The following is a 23,383-nucleotide window of genomic DNA, read 5'->3' as shown; positions in this document are numbered from 1 at the left end:
TTGGAACACTGATATCTGTCAGGAATCCTTGAATAACCCTTCACATGTATATATATATTTTTAGTAGACAACCCAAAGTATTGATCTAGGCCCATTTTGGTATATTTCATGACACCATTTCACCGCCAAATGCGATCAAATATTTTTTTTTTACTTTTTCACAAACTTTAGGTTTCTCAATGAAATTATTTAGAAACAGTTTGTGCAATTATGGCACAAATGGTTGTAAATGCTTATCTGGGATCCCCTTTGTTCAGAAATAGCAGACATATATGGCATTGGCATTTATTTTTGGTAATTAGAAGGCCGCTAAATGAAGCTGCGCACCACATTTGTATTATGCCCAGCAGTGAAAGGTTAATTTTTAGCTATAGTGTAGAGATTAGCCTCCCACCTGACACATCCCACCCCCTAATCCCTCCCTGATACCTCTCAAACAGCTGTCTTAAATAACTCACCCTCAATGGTCACCCCCATCTTAAGTACTGGCAGAAAGTCTGCCAGTATAAAAATAAAGGTGGTTTTTTTTTTTTTTTTTTTTTTTAATATATTTTCTGCACTGTAGGATCCCCCATAACCCCCCAACCTCCCTGATCCCCCCAAACAGCTCTCTAATCCTACCCTCCCCCTCTACCTATTTGCCGCCATCTTAGGTAGATGTCTGCCAGTACACAGTTTTCTCTAAATTATTGTAATTTTTGTTTATAGAAATAAAAAAAAAAAACTTTTTTTTCGTAGAGTAGCTGCCCCCCCTCATTACCATACCCCCCTCCCAGATCCCTTTTCAGATACGAATCCCACATAGGATCCCCCTCTCCATCTTTCCCACTCACTGCCATGATGTAGTGTGGCGTAGTGGTCCCTCCCACTCCCATCCCCCTTCCCGCCCTCCTCCCACTGGCCGATGCATAGAGGGTCACAGAGTGGCCGTCTCTGCATCAATATGCAGATCGGGGCATCGCTGCAATACCCTGAGAGCGACTGAAAGTGATCACGATCGCTTCCAGTCCTCAGTTTTTACTGAGGACATGCTATGTATGTCCTTGGTCGTTAACTGCCATTTTTTTTAAGACGTACATAGCGCGTCTTTGGACATTAAGGGGTTAAAATTCCAGAAAGCAAAATGTCCTCTGAACTGTTTATTTAAACAATGTTGTTATAAAATACAAGTGTCGTTTTGTCAACTATGCAAAGTATGTAAGATATGTATGCATACATTATTCAATTAAAGGGACATTAAACTAAATGTTTATCATGTTGATTAAACAATACAATGTAAAAAGGTAGTTTTTCATTTTAAGAATGTAACTAGATTTCCATTATTAAATGTTACCACCATTGCTCAGTTGTGAGTTAAAAGGACATGAAACCCAAACATTTTTTTCATGATTCAGATAACAAATATAATTTTAACAACTTTACAATTTACTTCTATTTTTTAATTTCCTTTCTTCTCTTGTTATCCTTTGCTGAAAGGTTTATCTAGGCAAGCTCAGGGGCAGCAGATAACCTAGGTTCTAGCTGTTGATTGGTGCCTGCATATATACAGTATATTGATTGTGATTGGCTCACCCATGTGTTCAGTTAGAAACCAGTAGTGTATTGCTGCTCCTTCAACAAATGATTCCAAGAGAAAGAAACATATTAGATAATAGAAGTAAATTAGAAAGTTGTTTGAAATTGTATTTTCTATCTAAATCATGAAATAATTTTTTGGGGTTTCATGTCCCTTTAAGTCATGCTTGTTCTGTTATTTGTGATTATTTTCTATAGAATACAAGAACAATTTTATTCAAGCCATTGAACCCATCTGTAAGATATGTATTAATAATACATTTTAAAACTGTTGAGTTTATCATATGGCTTTTTTTTTTCTAAACATAATTATATATTATAATGTATGAATTTAATGCCCATTAGATTAGGAGGACAAGAGTCTGCACATCCCATTACCAAAATATAAAAATAAATCATCAACAACAACAACAGGGGCAGCATATGATGATCACACTTGTAGAATATACTCAGCAAACAATTTGCCAACATGGCCCCGTTATCATCAAACCCTATTGAATGCAGAGTATGCTACACAGCTATAAGCACACCACATTATCACATAAAAACTTACTCTAATTAGAGAAAAAAGGGTAAAAAATTAATTCCTCTTCCTTCCCCTCTTCCCACAATAGGGGGCACAGGCCTCCTCTGTCGTGTCCTCCTTGGAGATTGAGGTTTTGGAGGAGGAGGAGTAATCTCAGGTGTAGGGGATGGAGGAATCAGATGGGGAGGAGATGGAGGAGGCTTAGATGGAGGAGGCAGAGATGGTGATGCAGGGGCTGCAGAAGGGCTAGAGGGAACTGGTGTTGCTTGTCCTCCCTGCTGCACTAATAGTTCCTTTATTTCCCTCATTGTCTGGGTGTTCTCCCTGATGTCTGCCCGGAGGAGTCATAGCTCTTCAATAAAGGTTGCATAAAACTGGTTGGCAGCAAGGTTTTGCTGCTCACTAGCCAGTCTGGAACCTCTGAAATCTAATGGGAATTGCCTCATTAATTAAAACTCTGAGATTGTTTGTGCAATGTCTTCTGTGTCTTTGGTACCGGTATGCCCAGCTTCTTTTGAAGGCAGAGCAATAGGAGTGGAGGGTGACGCTAGACCAGGGACATCCTCCTCCCTATCTGAGGGCCCATGTTGTTCAGGGGAGAATGCAGGGGTTTCTTCTGTTGAGAGGCTCCAAGGTGAGTTCCATTTGGCCCATGTGTAAGGCCAGGAGGAGGACGATGCTCATACTCTAATTTCTCTTGTCATGAGGGGCTTGTTGAGATTTATCTCCTGGGTGGAATGGCGTTTTTCCTCCTTCCTTGAGCTGACCAGAAGAGACTGTATAGGTGTAAAAAAAGTAGACATGATAAACAAATAACTATTAATAAAGATGTTCATATAAATATTATTGTTGCTATTGTAGAAATACACTTTGAATGTGTATTAGAAATGAGAAATCGCAAAACACAATCATATATCAGTTTTCAATATTTGCAAATCGGGTTTTATGTCAAAATACATATGCACATCACTATTACGCAACTGAATCTAAATCCCAAATATTCTTTACAAACACAGCATTATTATTGTGGAAACATGATTAATGTGGTCTTTCAATTATGTTTTTACAAAAGTGTTATGCAACGCATGATTGCGCTCTCAGACTAATATTTTCCAAAGAGTACATTTTGCCCTTGCGAAGACTCATTTGCATTCTTGCTGAAATGTAGTGTATCAGAATTGTTGTTGCGCATTGCGCAAAAGTGTTACATAAATTTGTTTTGTTTTATTTTTTTAAATCCTGCACAATTTAATTGATGCTAAAAATATTTAATAACACTATGTAGACATAAAATTACCCAGTATGAAAGACTAGCAAAATGCCAAAAAACTAAAGACTTTGAAACAAACATATCTTTATATCTAAACGACATGTTATGGTTAACTGCAATAATGAGATACATATTTTTTAATTGTAATCCTGAACTGTAAAGATTTAATGACATCCTTGGGAAACTTAAAACATTATTTTCCTTACCAGGAGATACGTTGCGCCTCCGCTTGGAATCAATGACTGACACTTCAGATATATTTTCCCGTAGAATCTCCTCCCACCAACAGTAGGTGAAGAACTGTGTGGGCCTGCCACCAGTCCTGGAAGCCGCTGCCTGCTCCTTGGCCAGCTTCTTCTTGAGCTCCCTCTTACAGTTCTGATAGCGGTGTTTGATTGAAAGAATAGTCCTCCTCCGATTCCCCACAGTGTTCACGGCATCCAAGATCTCCTGCCAGATCTTCTGTTTTCCTGTTCCTCTTGATGCTGATGACTCCATCCTCCTTGCCCTCTGCATGTATGCCCTTATGAGAATCTCCTTCTTTTCTAGAGAGTAACTCTCCTCCCTCATTCGGGCTTTCCCCTGTGTTGGCTGTGTAGACTGTTGTTCCCCGGGCTGTATTGCTCCCTGTCTGTGCTCCTGCAGTGTCCCTTGCCTGCTGGGCCCAGCCCCACCTCGGCATCTTCAACCAAGCGGCTAGAACCTCTCCCTGACCACTCTGCTGTCCCTTTCCTGTCTCCTCTCCCTCGGCCCCTGCTATTCCTGTCCTCTCCTGTGTCCCTGTTGTCTCGTCTCTCCCTGCTGTCTTTGTTCCCCTGTGCTCTCTCCTGTCTCCAGTTGTCTCTCCTCTTCTGTCTCCCCCCTGTCCTTCCTCCTATCTTCCCTCCTCTGCTCCTATCCTCTCCCCCTCTCATCCCCACCCTCTCTATTCCCTCCTCCTCCTATCCCCTTTCTGGCCTGGCTCTACTCCACCCCTCCATGCTTTACAGAAAACAAAGTGTTAGTGCCCAAATGAAAGGGAGTCAAAATAACAGAAAGAAAAGTGAGGGAAGGGTATATGGGGTTTATGGGGACGATAAAGGATTAAAGGGAAGGGGTATGGAGTCTGTGTATATGTGTGTGTATGTAGTGCTAATGTGTTTGCGTGTAAATGAATCTAATATGTATAAATAATGTGTAATAAAACAAATGACAGCAGCACTTGCCCACTCACACAGCCACAAACGTACACAGGACAACTACACTAACACGTACACTGTACTGAACCCCCCAAAAAAATACACCAACTACTCACTAACACGCTACACTGACCACACTACTGGTAAACTAACTCACTGACTCACAACACTATCATCTATCTATCTCCTAAACCTCCAATTCCAAGACCTGTACCTAACTCGTGAAAGCAATACATTCAAGATGTACATTGCAAACGTGTCCTTATATACCCTATAGAAAAGAAGATACAAGCAGGACGTTTAGCGTGAGACCAGCCTTGCACAAATGTGATTGCACTTGATATTCGGCCGCGATAATTCCTGTTCTCACGTTAATTGCGCCCTAATGCAAACTTTTTACTTTCAACTTATAATACGAATGCAACCAACAAGAGCAATATTCGAGCAAATGAGATTGCAATAACACTAATTACGTTCGAGCAGAAGCGTAAAATACCGATCCACTCGGAATATGGCCCAATGCAAGAAGTAGCGGTCATCTTGAGCATTTAGCACCACATTTTACTTTTATTTTGGTATTTACACAGATCTAATAAGGAAGGAGTTAGATTTTGGGGAGTTATTTGAGACCATAGGCTTAGCACAATACTTTATATCTACTCTTACACACTTTGTCACCTCTGAGCGTGTAATGATACATCCGGGCAGTGGACGAACAGAATCCATCACCTATATGCCAGAAAGGAAGCAGATGACAACTTCTCAAGTTGAGAAGCTAATCTGCTTGACTTCAGGGCCGGCCTTTGGCGGTCAGGGGGGCCCTGCCCCGCACCGGCTTAAAAAATAATAATTACTTTTTTTTTATGACATTTTTTTAATCAAATGTAAATATTTATTTTTGCCGCCATTTTTTAAATTTTTGGCACCCGGGAGTGAGAGGGGAGGAGGGGAGGAGCACCGGAGGCTGTCATAGTTTAGAAGCTTTCATGATCGTTCCTGTAGTTCCATGATTGCCAGGTTAGTTTTTGTTAGCGGTCTTCAGTGATGATTCTGATTTTCTGCTTGCTTTGTGACAGGATGTGTCGGTGTGAATAGCAGTGATTTATGTGTAACACTATTGTGATCACCTGTATATATTGGGTAGTGTCTCTGTGTACAGTGTTATTGCTTGTAACCAGGTTTGCACCGAGGTGGGCCCTGGGCATAATTTTATTGCATGGGGCTGGGGTATAATTTTATTGCAGGTGGACTGGGCTTCATTTTATTGCAGGGGGGCTTCATTTTATTGCTGGGGCAATTGAAGGGGGGCTGGGGCATAATTTTATTGCAGGGGGATTCATTTTATTGTTAGGGGGCTGGGGAAATCATTTTATTGCTGGGGGCATCATATTTTTGTTGGGGGCATAATTTTATTGTAGGGGAGATGGGACATAATTTTATTGCTGGGGCATCATTTTTGTGCTGGGGGCATCATTTTTTTGCAGGGGGGCCTGGGGGCATATTTTTATTGCAGGGGGGCTTCATTTTATTGCAGTGGGGCTGGGGGCATCATTTTATTGCAGGGGGGCTGGGGGCTTAATTTTATTGCTGGGTGCATCATTTATTGCAGGTGGACTGGGGGCATCATTTTAATGCAGTGGAGCTGGGGGCTTCATTTTATTGCTGGGAGCATCATTTATTGCTGGTGGCATCATATTTTTGTTGGGGGCATCAATTTATTGCAGGGGCTGGGGGCATCATTTTATTGCAGGGGAGCTGGGGTATAATTTTATTGCTGGGGCATCATTATTTTTGCAGGGGGGCTGGGGGCATCATTTTATTGCAGGGGGACTGGGCATTATTTTATTGCAGGGGGTTTCATTTTATTGAGAAACTGACAAGCTGGGGGCTTCATTTTATTGCTGGGGGCATCATTTTATTGCAGTGGGGATGGGGCATCATTTTATTGCAGGGGGACTGGGCATCATTTTATTGCTGGGGCATCATTGCAGTGGGGCAATCATTTATTGCAGGGGGACTGGGGGCATCATTTTATTGCAGGGGCATCATCTTATTGCAGGGGGGCTGGGCATCATTTTATTGCAGGGGGCTTCATTGTATTGCTGGGGGCTTCATTGTATTGCTGGAGGCATCATTTTATTGGAGTGGGGCTGGGGGCATCATTTTATTGGAGTGGGGCTGGGAGCATCATTTTATTGCAGTGGGGCGGGGGCATCATTTTATTGCAGGGGGACTGGGGGCTTCATTTTATTGCTGGGTGCATCATTTATTGCAGGGGTGCTGGGGGCATCATATTTTTGTTAAAGGCATCAATTTATTGCAGGGGAGCTGGGGCATAATTTTATTGCTGGGGCATCATTTTATTGCAGGGGGACTGGGGGCTTCATTTTATTGCTGGGTGCATCATTTATTGCAGGGGTGCTGGGGGCATCATATTTTTGTTAAAGGCATAAATTTATTGCAGGGGCTGGGGGCATCATTTTATTGCTGGGGAGCTGGGGCATCATTTTTTTGCAGGGGGGCTGGGGGCATCATTTTATTGCAGGGGGACTGTGGGCTTCATTTTATTGCTGGGTGCATCATTTATTACAGGGGTGCTGGGGGCATCATATTTTTGTTGGGGGCATCAATTTATTGCAGGGGCTGGGGGCATCATTTTATTGCAGGGGAGCTGGGGTATAATTGTATTGCTGGGGCATCATTATTTTTGCAGGGGGGCTGGGGGCATCATTTTATTGCAGGGGGACTGGGCATTATTTTATTGCAGGGGGGTTTCATTTTATTGCTGGGGGCTTCATTTTATTGCTGGGGCATCATTTTATTGCAGTGGGGATGGGGCATCATTTTATTGCAGGGGGACTGGGCATCATTTTATTGCTGGGGCATCATTGCAGTGGGGCAATCATTTATTGCAGGGGGACTGGGGGCATCATTTTATTGCAGGGGCATCATCTTATTGCAGGGGGGCTGGGCATCATTTTATTGCAGGGGGCTTCATTGTATTGCTGGGGGCTTCATTGTATTGCTGGAGGCATCATTTTATTGGAGTGGGGCTGGGGGCATCATTTTATTGGAGTGGGGCTGGGAGCATCATTTTATTGCAGTGGGGCGGGGGCATCATTTTATTGCAGGGGGACTGGGGGCTTCATTTTATTGCTGGGTGCATCATTTATTGCAGGGGTGCTGGGGGCATCATATTTTTGTTAAAGGCATCAATTTATTGCAGGGGAGCTGGGGCATAATTTTATTGCTGGGGCATCATTTTATTGCAGGGGGACTGGGGGCTTCATTTTATTGATGGGTGCATCATTTATTGCAGGGGTGCTGGGGGCATCATATTTTTGTTAAAGGCATACATTTATTGCAGGGGCTGGGGGCATCATTTTATTGCTGGGGAGCTGGGGCATCATTTTTTGCAGGGGGGCTGGGGGCATCATTTTATTGCAGGGGGACTGTGGGCTTAATTTTATTGCTGGGTGCATCATTTATTGCAGGGGTGCTGGGGGCATCATATTTTTGTTAAAGGCATCAATTTATTGCAGGGGCTGGGGGCATCATTTTATTGCAGGGGAGCTGGGGCATCATTTTATTGCTGGGGCATCATTTTATTGTAGGGGAGCTGGGGCATCATTTTATTGCAGGGGGAATGGGGGCTTCATTTTATTGCTGGTTGCATCATTTATTGCAGGGGTGCTGGGGGCATCATATTTTTGTTAAACGCATCAATTTATTGCAGGGGCTGGGGGCATCATTTTATTGCAGGGGAGCTGGGGAATCATTTTATTGCTGGGGCATAATTTTTTTGCAGGGGGGCTGGGGGCATTATTTTATTGCTGGGTGCATCATTTATTGAAGGGGTGCTGGGGGCATCATATTTTTGTTGGGGGCATCATTTTATTGCAGGGGGCAGAGTGGGGGCATTATTTTATTGCAGTGTGGATGGGGCATCATTTTATTGCAGAGGGGATGGGACATCATTTTATTGCAGGGGGACTGGGGGCATCATTTTAATGCAGTGGGGCTGGGGCATCATTTTATTGCAGTGGGGCTGAGGGCTTCATTTTATTGCTGGTGGCATCATATTTATGTTGGGGGCATCAATTTATTACAGGGGCTGGGGGCATCATTTTATTGCAGGGGATCTGGGGCATCATTTTATTGTTGGGGCATCATTTTATTGCAGGGGGACTGGGGGCTTCATTTTATTGCTGGGTGCATCATTTATTGCAGGGGTGCTGGGGGCATCATATTTTTGTTAAAAGCATCAATTTATTGCAGGGGCTGGGGGCATCATTTTATTGCAGGGGAGCTGGGGCATAATTTTATTGCTGGGCATCATTTTATTGCAGGGGGGCTGGGGGCATCATTTTATTGCTGGGTGCATCATTTTTTGCACGGGTGCTGGGGGCATCATTTTATTGCAGGGGCATCATCTTATTGCAGGGGGCATCATTGTATTGCTGGGGGCATCATTTTATTGCAGTGGGGCTGGGGGCATCATTTTATTACAGTGGGGCTGGGGGCATCATTTTATTGCAGTGGGGCTGGGGGCATCATTTTATTGCAGTGGGGCTGGGGCATCATTTTATTGCAGGGGGACTGGGGGCTTTATTTTATTGCTGGGTGCATCATTTATTGCAGGGGTGCTGGGGGCATCATATTTTTGTTGGGGCATCAATTTATTGCAGGGGCTGGGGGCATCATTTTATTGCAGGGGAGCTGGGGCATAATTTTTTGTAGGAGGGCTGGGGGCATTATTTTATTGCAGGGGGCATTATTTTATTGCAGGGGGAATCTGCATTATTTTATTGCAGGGGGGTTTCATTTTATTGCAGTGGGGATGGGGCATCATTTTATTGCAGTGGGGCTGGGGGCATCATTTTATTGCAGTGGGGCTGGGGCATCATTTTATTGCAGGGGGACTGGGGGCTTTATTTTATTGCTGGGTGCATCATTTATTGCAGGGGTGCTGGGGGCATCTTTTTTTTGTTGGGGCATCAATTTATTGCAGGGGCTGGGGGCATCATTTTATTGCAGGGGAGCTGGGGCATAATTTTTTGTAGGGGGGCTGGGGGCATTATTTTATTGCAGGGGGCATTATTTTATTGCAGGGGGAATCTGCATTATTTTATTGCAGGGGGGTTTCATTTTATTGCAGTGGGGATGGGGCATCATTTTATTGCAGGTGGACTGGGCATCATTTTATTGCTGGGGGCATCATTGCAATGGGGCTGGGGTAACCATTTATTGCAGGGGGGCTGGGGGCATCATTTTATTGCAGGGGGACTGTGCATTATTTTATTGCAGGGGGGCTTCATTTTATTGCTAGAGGCATCATTTATTGCAGTGGGGACGGGACATCATTTTATTGCAGGGGGACTTGGCATCATTTTATTGCTGGGGGGCATCATTGCAGTGGGGCTGGGGGAATCATTTATTGCAGGGGGGCTGGGGGCATAATTTTATTGCAGGGGCATAATTTTTGTGCAGGGGGCTGGGGCATAATTTTATTGCAGGGGGCTGTGCTTTGTTTTATTGCAGGGGGGCTTCATTTTATTGCAGGGGGCTGGGGTATCATTTTATTGCAGGGGGATTGATTTTATTGCTGGGGGGCTGAGGACATCATATTTTTGTTGGGGGCATCATTTTATAGCACAGGAGATGGGGCATCATTTTATTGCTGGGGCACCATTTTTTTTTTTATTTATTGCGTCTGTATGTGGGCTGTGTGTGTGTGGGCTGTGTGTGTGTGTGTGTGTGTGCTGTGTGGGCTGTGGTGTGTGTGTGTGTGGGCTGTGGTGTGTGTGTGGGATATGGTGTGTGTGTGTGGGCTGTGGTGTGTGTGTGTGTGTGTGTGTGGGCTGTGGTGTGTGTGTGTGTGTGTGTGTGTGTGTGTGGGCTGTGGTGTGTGTGGGCTGTGGTGTGTGTGTGGGCTGTGGTGTGTGTGTGTGTGTGTGTGTGTGGGCTGTGGTGTGTGTGTGGGCTGTGGTGTGTGTGTGTGTATGTGTGGGCTGTGGTGTGTGTGTGTGTGGGCTGTGGTGTGTGTGTGTGTGTGTGTGTGTGTGTGTGTACACCTGTGTATGTGTCTGACACAGTGTGTGGATGTATGTGTATATATGTATTTCTGTGTGTATTATATCTGTGTGTTTTTGTGGTATAGTGCATTGCCCCATTTCTTTTAAGTATTTTTTGTTCTGGGTAGAGGCCCCGGGCTGTCGATCTTCCTAGAGACCTGCACTTGCTAGGGCCAGCCCTGGTGTCTCTGTAATGTTCTTGTTATCATAAGAAAAACACATAAAAATAAGGCCCAGTTCAACTCAACTGTTCCTAATTGTCAGCATAATTCTTCATTATATACATTATATACATAAACAGTTATTCCAATAGTACAAATGGTATATTGCAATATATACAATGTTATAGTGATCCACATTATATATTATATATAAAATGTTGTGCATTACCTTAAATTATTATTTATTTTTTTCCATTTTAAAAGCTGTGGGCGGACTTGGGGGTGGAGATTAGGCAGGGTTGGGGCGGAGACTGGGCAGGGTTGGGGCGGGGATTGGACAGGGTTGGGGGCGGGGTGAAAGCGGGGCCCCGCTTTGTCATCCTGCCTTGGGCCCTACAATCGCTAGGGCCGGCCCTGCTTGACTTATAATACATATGGGCCCATGAGTAGAATTCTGATCATTGACTTGAAAACTTTATCACCACTGGAGACAATATCACCTGCTTTAATATTTTCATAACAAGATGAAATTGAAGAGATTTACATTTTTTAAAATTATAATTAATAACATGAAGATGCTCAGAAAGAAGAAACTGAAAAAACATCAAATTATTATAATGACCCAAGATATTGCACTTTAATAAACATAAGGTCTAAACCCCCTATTACGTCCTACGTAGTGTAGCATAACATGAAATAATTAGACAGCACACCAAGTTGGGAGGAAAAGACCGGTCATGGTCGCGTTTATTAAATAAACGAATAACTAGTGCCTAATGCGTTATTCGAATTACCTTAGGCACTTTTCTTAATACCAAACTTGGCAACAAGTTCGTTAACAACAAAAACGTTGGCGGCATCTCTCCCTAACTTAGCCCCTTTAGGCAGATGGTCAAGGCCCCTTTCGATGCCTGCAACGTGACACCCGGCTGTCACGCCCAATGGCACTGAGAGAGAGCTGTGATGGTTTAGAGGTATTCTGTCTTGTTCGCCAGGGAGAGGACCCCCAGGCCGGCACCTGGTGGGCGTAACCCCCCCTTTCTTTAGACCGGCACTCTTCTCTCTCTGTGCCCGCTCCCCAGGGCCCCGACCACCCGCCACAAGAGCCAGGCGTTCTCTTGCCACCACATAACCGACAGGCACCTATAATAAATTAACATGTCAACAGTAACAATAACCTTAAGAACAATAACAATCAACTTTTTTTTTTTTTTTAACTATAATACCCTTAACAAAGTGCTCTTAATGTCTGACAAAAACATGTCCAACCCGACATCGGTCAGGTGGACCCCATCAGGGCGAAATAGGTCCTTCTTGTCAGCCGTTATCCCATCGTGTCTAATCACGAAGCCCCCCAAGGCCATGACCGCTCTTCCCAACTCTCTATTGACCTTCTTTCGCATGTTATAGGCTGCTTTCTGGGTCACAATGTGTCGCAGCCGAGCAACCACATTTGACCAACCTATTTTGACCTCTTTCAACCACGTGTGCACCCACTTAAGATCCGCTGTCATCCTTTTAATAAGGTCCAGGGCCGGCAATGCACCTAAGTCATTACCCCCCAAATGCAGCACAATGACATTCGGCTGCCCCCACCTCCTATGTGCATCCTGCAACAAGGCTGGTAAATCGTCCCACACAAGGCCCCTGCGTCCCAACCACCGGAAGTTTGCCCTGGATGTTCGGAATCCAAGTTGTTTCCCTTCCGGCATCCGCAGCGCCCTGATGGACGCCCAATAGATAAATGAGTGTCCCACTATCCACACTCGAACCAGTGGTGAACTTCCTAATGTACCTGGTAAAACAGACTACACCAAATTAACCTGGGCTAGCGCCCTAGCCCCCGCAAAACCGCCCACTCACCTTCCGAAACTCCATCAGCAGCCCTGTCCCCACACCTACCCGCCAACCCACCGGGTGTCGCGCAGGTGCCACTCACATAACAATCAAAAGCAACCTGGCCACCACCTTTCCTAGAAATGTGGACCTGGTGTGGGCCTAATATACGCCTTAAATTGGGCTGACCTCCATCTTCCCAAGCGCTTAATCTCCGCCGATGACTCCCCTTTCTCCGCTGTGCTAGTTGCAGCGCCTATCCGAAACGAATGGGCCGCTATTCTCTTTGGGTCCAAGCCCGCCAACTCCGCCGTCTTAGCAAGCACTCTCCTGAACTGAAATTTGGACAATGCGGACCCGTCCTCGTGCACGAGGAAATGTGCGCCTTGTCCCGGACGGAGTTTCACAAACTCCTCCACGCAACGCACAGGGCAGCATATTGCTACCTCATGACGCGCGAGAGGCAGCCATGTGCCTTTGCCCTCCTGGTCAGTTTTAGACCTAGGGACGAATAATAGCATGCCCCCCTGTGCTAATCGCACATGCTCCGCCAATACCCCACCAGACCCTTCTGTCTTCGCCGAGGAGACCAGTTCGCTCACCGAAGGGCACCCACGAATGCCAACACAAAAGCGGTTCTAAACAGCAACATCTCATATTCAGACTTGCAGACGTCTCGCAGAAACAGAGCCAACTGCTCCAATCTGTCCGCTGTAATAGGTTCCCTATTATCCTTTACGCGGGGAACCATTCTCCCCCATCCCTTCAGCACTTTTCTTACCAGAAAAGCCCTGGAGTGGTCAACGAAACCCAAAGCCTGGTTAAAGAAAGACACCGCTGCCAGCCTACCAAATGCTCCAGCCCTGCTAATGCCTTCCCCTTTCAACTGAGCCAACCATCCCAACACTTGCACCCTCGAGGCCCCTTGTACCTGAATGCCCCTCTGCCGACAGAAAGTCACCCATCTGTTCCAGTGGCCCAGGTAGGTAGCCCATGTCTTCGGAGCCAGTGATGTCTTAACTAAACCGAGGATGCCTTCCCAGCCTTCGCCAGCTGCCAAAGAAAAGAAGGGCACGTTAGACCCTCCTTAGCCGCCCTGGGCGCTGCTCTCCTAAACTGCCCCCAGTTGAATCGAGAGAGTGCGTCAGCAATAACATTCTTCACTCCCGGGACGTGCTTGGCGGTGAAAGAGATGTTGAGTTGTAAACAGCGCAACACCAGGTGCCTCAGATAGCTAACCACATGTGGTGAAGCCGCAGACAACCTATTAATGGCATACACCACGCTTAGATTGTCCGTCCAAAACACCACTGACCTATTTGATAACCGCGCACCCCATATTTCTACAGCTACCACTATGGGGAACAGTTCCAACAGCGTCAAATTCCTGACGTACTCGGCCTCTATCCATTCACTGGGCCATGGAGAGGTACTCCATTCCCCATCCAGATAAGCTCCGTACCCAAAGCCACCTGCCGCATCCGTGAAGAGGTGAAGTGCCTGATTGGAAACTGGCGGGTGCCTCCAGAGGCAAACCCCGTTGAAGTCAACCAAGAACCTGGCCCAAACCTCCAAATCCTCCTTCACCTCGAACGTAATACGCGCCCATTTCGCCTGACCCGGAGGGCCTTTCAACTGGCCCTCCAAACGGCGATTGAAGACCCTTCCCATCGGGATCACGCGCCCAGCAAAGTTCAGGAGGCCTAGCAATGATTGCACCCTATTGCGCCCCATAATTGCCCGGACCACCTGCATCATTCGCTGCACTTTTTCGCCGGGCAATCTACAGACCGCACACACCGTGTCTATTTCTATCCCCAGAAATGAGATACATGTGCAGGGGCCCTGCGTCTTCTCATCCGCCAGGGGTACCCCGAAATTGGCCATCACTTCCTTCATGATTCTCATCAGCTGTTCGCAATCAACGCAACCTGCTCTCCCCACCAGAAGGAAGTCGTCGAGGTAATGGGCAATCGCCCCACCCCCCGACGCCGACCAGACCACCCAGTGCAGAAAGGAACTAAAACACTCGAATAATGAGCAGGACAAGGAACACCCCATTGGTAGGCACCTGTCCACATAATAGAACCCTTCAAACTTCATCCCCATGAGCCTAAATGCTGAGGGGTGAAGGGGCAGCAGTCTGAATGCCGACTCAATGTCGAGCTTCACCATCAATGCCCCTGAACCGCACTCCCTAACCACCTCCAGAGCATTATCAAAAGACTGATAATGCACCGAGCTGATTTCTGGGTCAATCGCATCATTGACTGACCCACCTTTTGGGAAAGACAGGTGATGAATCAACCTGAATTTCCCTGGCTCCTTTTTTGGCACCACCCCCAACAGCGAAACCACCAGGTTCGCGATTGGGGACTCCGCGAATGGGCCTGACACCCTACCCAATGCGACTTCCTTTGCCAATTTCTCCCTCACCACGTGTGGGAATTCGTAAGCCGTCTTTAAATTTTTGTGCACCCCTGACCCCCGCACCATCCTTGTAACTGGGATCTCGAAACCCCACTCCAGACCACCCCGGAGCAGCTCCGCTGCCTCCCTGTCTGGATAATGGGCCAGCCAAGGAAGCATAGGGGCCAGCTTAAGCGGGGTTGGGGCCCTTGACCACAGCTCCAGATTTTGGTGCTGGCTTCGGTTGCCCCTGTTCCTTGCGTTTGCTGCAATCGACTCCCGCATGTGGACCTCCACAATATCTGCAGATGTGGCGAAAGGAGCAAATGATTTCACCAATAAACCTTCTGATACACAGCAGGCATACACAGGTAAATTAATTCCAAAGTCTTCAATCCATATAGTGAATAGTGATGTCGCGAACTTAAAAATTTCGGTTCGCGAACGGCGGACTCGAACTTCCGGTATTGTTCGCGAACCCGCGAACCGCCATTGACTTCAATAGGCAGGCGAACTTTAAAACCTACAAGGACTCTTTCTGGCCACAATAGTCATGGAAAAGTTGTTTCAAGGGGACTAACACCGGGACTGTGGCATGCTGGAGGGGGATCCCTGGCAAAACTCCCATGGAAAATTACATAGTTGATGCAGAGTCTGCCTTTAACCCATAAAGGGCCTAAATCACCTAACATCCCCAAATTGTTTGCAATAATGTGCTTTAAAACATCAGTTATGATGTCGTATCTATCAGGTAGTGTAAGGGTTACGGCCGCTTCACAGTGACAGAGCAAACTCCAAGTGTAACGCACCGCAAACAACCGCAAACAGTCCATTTGCACAACCACGAGATAGATAGATTTGATAGATAGATACATAGATTACATAGCTCGATCGATGCAATATACATATGATCGATACAAATTACATAGATCAATAGATGCAATATACATTTGATAGATACGAATTACATAGATCAATAGATGCAATATCCATTTGATAGATACGAATGTTATCGATCCAAAGATGCAATATACATTTGATAGATACGAATTACATCAACCAAAATATGTAATATACATTTTATTGATCCGAATGACATCGATCAATAGATGCAATCTACATTTGATAGATACGTTTGATAGTTCGATCGATTTGATAGATAAATAAATAGATTTGAAATATATATAATTTCCCTGACAGAGTATAACAATAAGACATGCGGTCTGTGACCCGTGGTGTGTTAAGTAGTACTATTCTTAGCAGTTTACTACAACCTATTACTCCCCCTATCGGGGGAGGTCTATATGGCCTTCATTTTTGGAACCGGGAGATGGAAGAAGATGATTGGTCTGTCCTCCTACTTCAAATTTGTCAAAAACACAAGTGGCTGTCTCAAAACAGTCCGGACACAAGATAGATAGATAGATAGATAGATAGATAGGATAGATAGATATACATAGATTGATAGTCAGATAGAATCGATAGAAGAGAAATAGATAGATTTGTTAGTTATATAATTACCCTGACAAAGTATAATAATTAAACATGCGGTCTTGGACCCATCGTAACTAGGTTGTGTTAAGTAATACTATTCTTAGCACTTTCAGCCCTGTAACTCCTCCTATCGGTGGAGGTCTATATGGCGTGTATGATTACCCTGACAAAGTATAACAACAAGACACGCGGTCTGGGACCCATGGTAATTCGGTTGTGTTAAGTAAAACTTTTCTTAGCACTGTAATCCCTCTTACTCCCCCTTTCGGTGGAGTTCTATATGGCCTGCATGATTACCCTGACAAAGTATAACAACAAAACATCTGGTCTGGGATTCATGGTAACTAGGTTGTGTTAAGTAGTACTATTCTTAGAACTGTAATCCCTGTTACTCCCCCTATCAAGGGAGGTCTATATGGCCTGCATGATTACCCTGACAAAGTATAATAAGAAAACATGCGGTCATGGACCCATGGTAACTAGGTTGTGTTAAATAGTACTATTCTTAGCACTTTCAGCCCTGTAACTCCCCCTATCGTGGGAGGTCTATATGGCCTGCATGATTACCCTGACAAAGTATAACAACAAGACACGCGGTGTTGGACACATGGTAACTAGCTTGTGTTAATTAGTACTTTTCTTAGCACTTTAATCCCTGTTACCCCCCCTATCGGGGGAGGTCTATATGGCCTGCCTGATTACCCTGACAAAATATAATAATAAGACATGCGTTCTGGGACCCATGGTAGCTAGGTTGTGTTTTAAGTAGTACTATTCTTAGCACTTTAATCTCTGTAACTCCTCCTATCGGGGAGGTCTATACGGCCTGCATGATTACCCATACAAAATATAATAATAAGACATCTGCTCTGGTTCTGGGACCCATGGTAAGGTTGTGTTAAGTAGTACTGTTCTTAGCATTTTAATACCTGTTACTCACCCTATCGGGGGAGGTCTATATGGCCTGCATGATTACCACAACAAAATATAATAACAAGACATGCGTTCTGGGACCCATGGTAACTATGTTGTGTTAAGTAGTACTGTCCTTAGCATTTTAATACCTGTTACTCACCCTATCGGGGGAGGTATATATGGCCTGCATGATTACCCTTACAAAATATAATAACAAGACATGCGGTCTGGGACCCATGGTAACTAGGTTGTGTTAAGTAGTACTCTTCTTAGCATTTTAATACCTGTTACTCACCCTATCGGGGGAGGTCTATATGGCCTGCATGATTACCCTAACAAAATATAATAATAAGACATATGCTCTGGGACCCATGGTAAGTTTGTGTTAAGTAGTACTGTTCTTAGCATTTCAAAACCTGTTACTCACCCTATCGGGGGAGGTCTATATGGGCTGCATGATTACCCTTACAAAATATAATAATAAAACATATGCTCTGGGACCCATGGTAACTAGGTTGTGTTAATTAGTACTGTTGTTATTAGTTTAATACCTGTTACAACACCGAATGGTGGAAGGACTATATGGCCTGCATGATTAGCCGCACCCAACCCAAAAAAAAGCCATGCGGTCTTGGACTAAGACCCATGGCTAACTCGGTTGTTTAAAAAGTAGTACTATTCTTAGCACTTTCATCCCTGTTACTTCCAGGCCTCTCGGGGGTGGTCTACATGGCCATCATGATTATCCTAACAAAATACAACAATAAAACCTTGGCTCTTGATAGCCCGTTAATTGGCTGTATTTTAATAGTACTGTTCTTATTAGTTTAATACCTGATACAACACCGAATGGTGGCAGGTCTATATGGCCTGCATGATTAGCCGCACCCAACCCAAAAAAAAGCCAAGCGGTCTTGGACTAAGACCCATGGCTAACTCGGTTGTTTCAAGTAGTACTATTCTTAGCACTTTCATCCCTGTTACTTCCAGGCCTCTCGGTGGTGGTCTACATGGCCATCATGTTTAGCCTAACATAGTACAACAATAAAACCTTGGCTCTTCAAAGCCTGTTAATTGGCTTTATTTTGGTAGTACTGTTCTTATTAGTTTAATAGCTGATACAACACCGAATGGTGGCAGGTCTATATGGCCTGCATGATTAGCCACACCCAACCCAAAAAAAAGCCAAGCGGTCTTGGACTAAGACCCATGGCTAACTCGGTTGTTTCAAGTAGTACTATTCTTAGCACTTTCATCCCTGTTACTTCCAGGCCTCTCGGTGGTGATCTACATGGCCATCATGTTTAGCCTAACATAGTACAACAATAAAACCTTGGCTCTTCAAAGCCTGTTAATTGGCTTTATTTTGGTAGTACTGTTCTTATTATTTTAATACCTGATACAACACCGAATGGTGGCAGGTCTATATGGCCTGCATGATTAGCCGCACCCAACCCAAAAAAAAGCCAAGCGGTCTTGGACTAAGACCCATGGCTAACTCGGTTGTTTCAAGTAGTACTATTCTTAGCACTTTCATCCCTGTTACTTCCAGGCCTCTCGGTGGTGGTCTACATGGCCATCATGTTTAGCCTAACATAGTACAACAATAAAACCTTGGCTCTTCAAAGCCTGTTAATTGGCTTTATTTTGGTAGTACTGTTCTTATTAGTTTAATACCTGATACAACACCGAATGGTGGCAGGTCTATATGGCCTGCATGATTAGCCGCACCCAACCCAAAAAAAAGCCAAGCGGTCTTGGACTAAGACCCATGGCTAACTCCGTTGTTTCAAGTAGTACTATTCTTAGCACTTTCATCCCTGTTACTTCCAGGCCTCTCGGTGGTGGTCTACATGGCCATCATGTTTAGCCTAACATATCGAACAATTTTTAATTTGAAATATTAACAATACTGTTGCAACAACTGTGATTGGTGTAACTAGTTGGCAAGTGGGCCTGGCACACAGGCTGGCACTAGTGGTGGCAGGCTGGCCTGTGAACTAATATTAAATAACACTCGAAGAGTGATGTAAAAGTTTTTTTTAAAACATTTAATGTTATGTTACAACAAATAGGAGTGGTGGACTGGCACTGAGGATGGAAGTAGGCACAGTATATGCTGGCAGCCTGACACACAGGCTGGCACTAATGGCAGCCTGGCTACTAAAATTTAATAACACTAGAAGAGGACTGATGTTAAAAAAAAAATTAAATAAAATTTACACTAATGTTGTTACACCAGATATAAGTGGTGGAAAACAAAAAACAAAAAACTGTGTAACACTATATGATGTGGGCCAGAAACACACAGGCCTGATGGAAAAAGAAATTAAATTACACTAGCAAAATGATTTAAAAATTTTTTTTTACTTTAAAATAATGTAAAGCAGATATGAGTCGTGGCTGGTAGGTAGGGCAGCAATTTAACACAGTATGCTGTGTAAGTGAGAAAAACACAGGCCTGCTAGAAAATGAAGTTAGATTACACTAGCAAAATAATTTAAAAGTTTATATTTTAATATTAAAATAATGTTAAGCAGATATGAGTGGTGGCACTGGCTGGCTGCTACGTAGGGCAGCAATTAACAACAGTATGCTCTGTAAGTCAGATAGACAGTTAGACACAGGCCTGATAGAAAATAAAATTAGATTACACTAGCATAATGATTTAAAGATTTTTTTTTTTAATTTAAAGAAAAAGGTTAAGCACATATGAGTCGTGGCTGATAGACTAGGGAGGGCAGCAATTAAAGACAGTATGCTCTGTAAGTCAGCAAAACACACAGGCCTGATAGAAAATGATATTAGATTACACTAACAAAATAATTTAAAAGTTTTTTTTTGTTTTAATTTAAAATAAGGTGAAGCAGATATGAGTGGTGGCTGCTGGCACAGAGCAATTAACCAAAAGACTGAAAAAAACTGAAGTATAAAAGGTGTGAGCCTGACAGACACAGGCCTGATAGAAAATGAAATTAGATTACACTAGCAAAATGATTTAAAAGTTTTTTTTTAAATTTAAAATAATGTTATAAACGGATATGACCACTGGTGGCTGGCACAGAGCAATGAACCAGAATATATGCTGTGTGACACAGGCCTGATAGAAAATGAAAATAAATTACACTAGCAAAATAATTTCACATTTTTGTTGGTTAAATTTAAACTAATCTTGTTAGGCAGATATCAGTGGTGGCACTAATCACAGCATATGCTGTGAGCCTCACACACACAGGCTGAAAGCCAGGCAAATGCTAATAAAAATATTAAGAAAAAAAAAAAACAGCTGAAGTTATAGCCCTAAAAAAGGGCTTTTTGGGGTGCTGTCCTTGCAGCAGAGATGAGATGAGTCCTTCAGGACTGTAGTGGACACTAAATACACTAGCTTAGCTATCTATTTCCCTATAATGTCAGCAGCAGCAACACAAAACGTCCTCTCACTAAGAAAGCAAGGTCGTTATGATTCTAAAATGGCTGCTGCCCAGTAGCTGGAAGGGTCTGTGAGGGAGTGTCTGATGCTGATTGGCTCTAATGTGTCATAAGGCTGTGACATACAGGGTCAAAGTTTCCTCAATGATGACACATAGGGGGCGGATCGAACATCGCAAGTGTTCGCCCGCAGCGGCGAACGCGAACAAGCTGAGTTCTCCGTGAACCGTTCGCGGGTGAACAGTTCGGGACATCACTAATAGTGAAACGAAGTAGGCCCACAGCCAAACATTTCAGCTGACACAGGAGCTTTCTTCAGTAGATGCAAAAATAGACATAGGTACTGCAATAGGCTTTAACATAGAGATACAAACATACACATGTCTAAATATACTGTATACACATACTGTATATATACTATAAATATATATATATTTATGTGTGTACATATGTATTTATATGTGTATATATGTATTTCCAGATACGATATAATAAACTACTGGGAATGAGATAATCCTATTTTACGCATCTCGGATGTGCAGGAGTGCATGGCTATAAGGCACATATATGTGCACTTTGGTATGCACCCATGTATGTCTGAGATGTGAACAAATACATTTCTTTTAATAAATTTCCTTGAACTCATTACAAAGTGAACATGTACTGTTTGTTTGTATCAAATAGATATTATTCTCCCTTAGTAATCTCTAATAAAATTAACATCACAGATAGGTATTTGGTGTAGCTATAAGTTAGGTTCTGACATAATTTCAAGTTTATTTTCTTCCTATTAAGAAGTCTCAATAAGAACCTTATAAGTAGGTTTAGTCCAACAGTTATAAATTACAAAGTTATATACCAAACTACATATATTCTAAATATTTTTTTATTTCACATATATACAAATGTTAACTTATGTGTAAACATTTGAAGTGTCAAAAATAAAATCTGTGGATGAACGCCCTTTCTGTTAACAAGCTACATTACACTATTAAGCCCATATAAGAGAATAGGGATAACACAAAGTGTTAAGTATGTGTTGCAGGTATTCCTGAAGTGCCCATTATTAGAGGGTGGAGTTAGCGCATTTTTTACCCTATTAGCATATTTTTAGGTGTTTTTAAGGACCTGTAGGATGGACACACACCAGGCTATGATTACGGCAATCTGCCAAAACGCGTAAACCCGTGTGCTGTGCTCTCTCCCCATATTTGTGGCAGGCTGTCACTGTTCTTTGCTACCTGAATTTTTAGCTAATTTTGAATAAAGAATACATTTTTATTATACAGAGTGTGGTACTGCATCTTTTTTCCTGAATACTTAAAAGCCGGTGTACCACACTCCATTTTTCAACTTTTTCGCTCCTTAAATACAATTGGATATGACAGTTAATCCCCTAAACGTCTTCAAGGTGTGTGATCAGGAAAAGAAAGGAAACCTACCGGATGCGAGTGTTGAGGTGTCAAGCCAGCAGGAGTCTGGGGAAGTAGGAGCCGAGACCGTAAGAGTAGGTCTGAGGAAAAGGCATCCGAATCCAGTACCAAAGTGAAGGCGGACACAGACCAGACACGATACCCGGTGCAACAGCCAATCACGGCAAGAGTGGAATCACACACCCACAAGCGGTGACGTCAGCATACAGGAAACAACGGGCGGCAAGAGTCTAGCAGAGAGGAGGACGAGGAAAAGCGGCAGAGTGGGTAAGTGAATTGTTATGTGACTGTTCACAGCAAATGTGTCACAAGCTAAGAACTATAATAGTGACCCACTCAAGCCGAAAGCTTCCGACTAGACAAGCCCTTCTGACTGTTTCCTATATTGTACAGCCTATGAATGAATACGGCCGAAGGGGGTACTGTTGTTATATAAAGCGTTATATAAAGTGGAATACACTATTATGGACTACTAATAGTTACATTGTCCAAATTGTGTCATATCCAATGGACATTATTGAGATTTAAAGGTAAAGTCCCGTATTAGCTGATCCTGGCCTAGATTTAGAGTTCGGCGGTAGCCGTCAAAACCAGCGTTAGAGGCTCCTAACGCTGGTTTTGGCCGCCCGCTGGTATTTGGAGTCAGTGATTAAAGGGTCTAACGCTCACTTTACAGCCGCGACTTTTCCATACCGCAGATCCCCCTACGCCATTTGCGTAGCCTATCTTTTCAATGGGATCTTTCTAACGCCGGTATTTAGAGTCGTTTCTGCAGTGAGCGTTAGAGCTCTAACGACAAGATTCCAGCCGCCTGAAAATAGCAGGAGTTAAGAGCTTTCTGGCTAACGCCGGTTTATAAAGCTCTTAACTACTGTACCCTAAAGTACACTAACACCCATAAACTACCTATGTACCCCTAAACCGAGGTCCCCCCACATCGCCGACACTCGATTAAAAATTTTAACCCCTAATCTGCCGACCGCCACCTACGTTATACTTATGTACCCCTAATCTGCTGCCCCTAACACCGCCGACCCCTGTATTATATCTATTAACCCCTAACTTGCCCCCCACAACGTCGCT

At 43.9% G+C, this 23,383-nt stretch overlaps 1 long non-coding RNA gene across 1 annotated transcript; it reads right to left on the bottom strand.

The window, feature by feature from the left end:
• Positions 1-1,126: 1,126 nt before the first annotated feature.
• LOC128653053 (uncharacterized) lies at positions 1,127-23,101 on the bottom strand. The gene is made up of 2 exons (XR_008401332.1): positions 22,310-23,101; positions 1,127-2,877 (listed from the first exon to the last, which is right to left on the bottom strand). It is a non-coding gene; the product is annotated as an uncharacterized LOC128653053 (long non-coding RNA).
• Positions 23,102-23,383: the final 282 nt, after the last annotated feature.

The sequence above is a fragment of the Bombina bombina genome, chromosome 3, assembly GCF_027579735.1.
Source record: "Bombina bombina isolate aBomBom1 chromosome 3, aBomBom1.pri, whole genome shotgun sequence".
Taxonomy (NCBI): Eukaryota; Metazoa; Chordata; class Amphibia; order Anura; family Bombinatoridae; genus Bombina; species Bombina bombina.
This window is presented reverse-complemented; position numbering and strand designations above follow the sequence as displayed.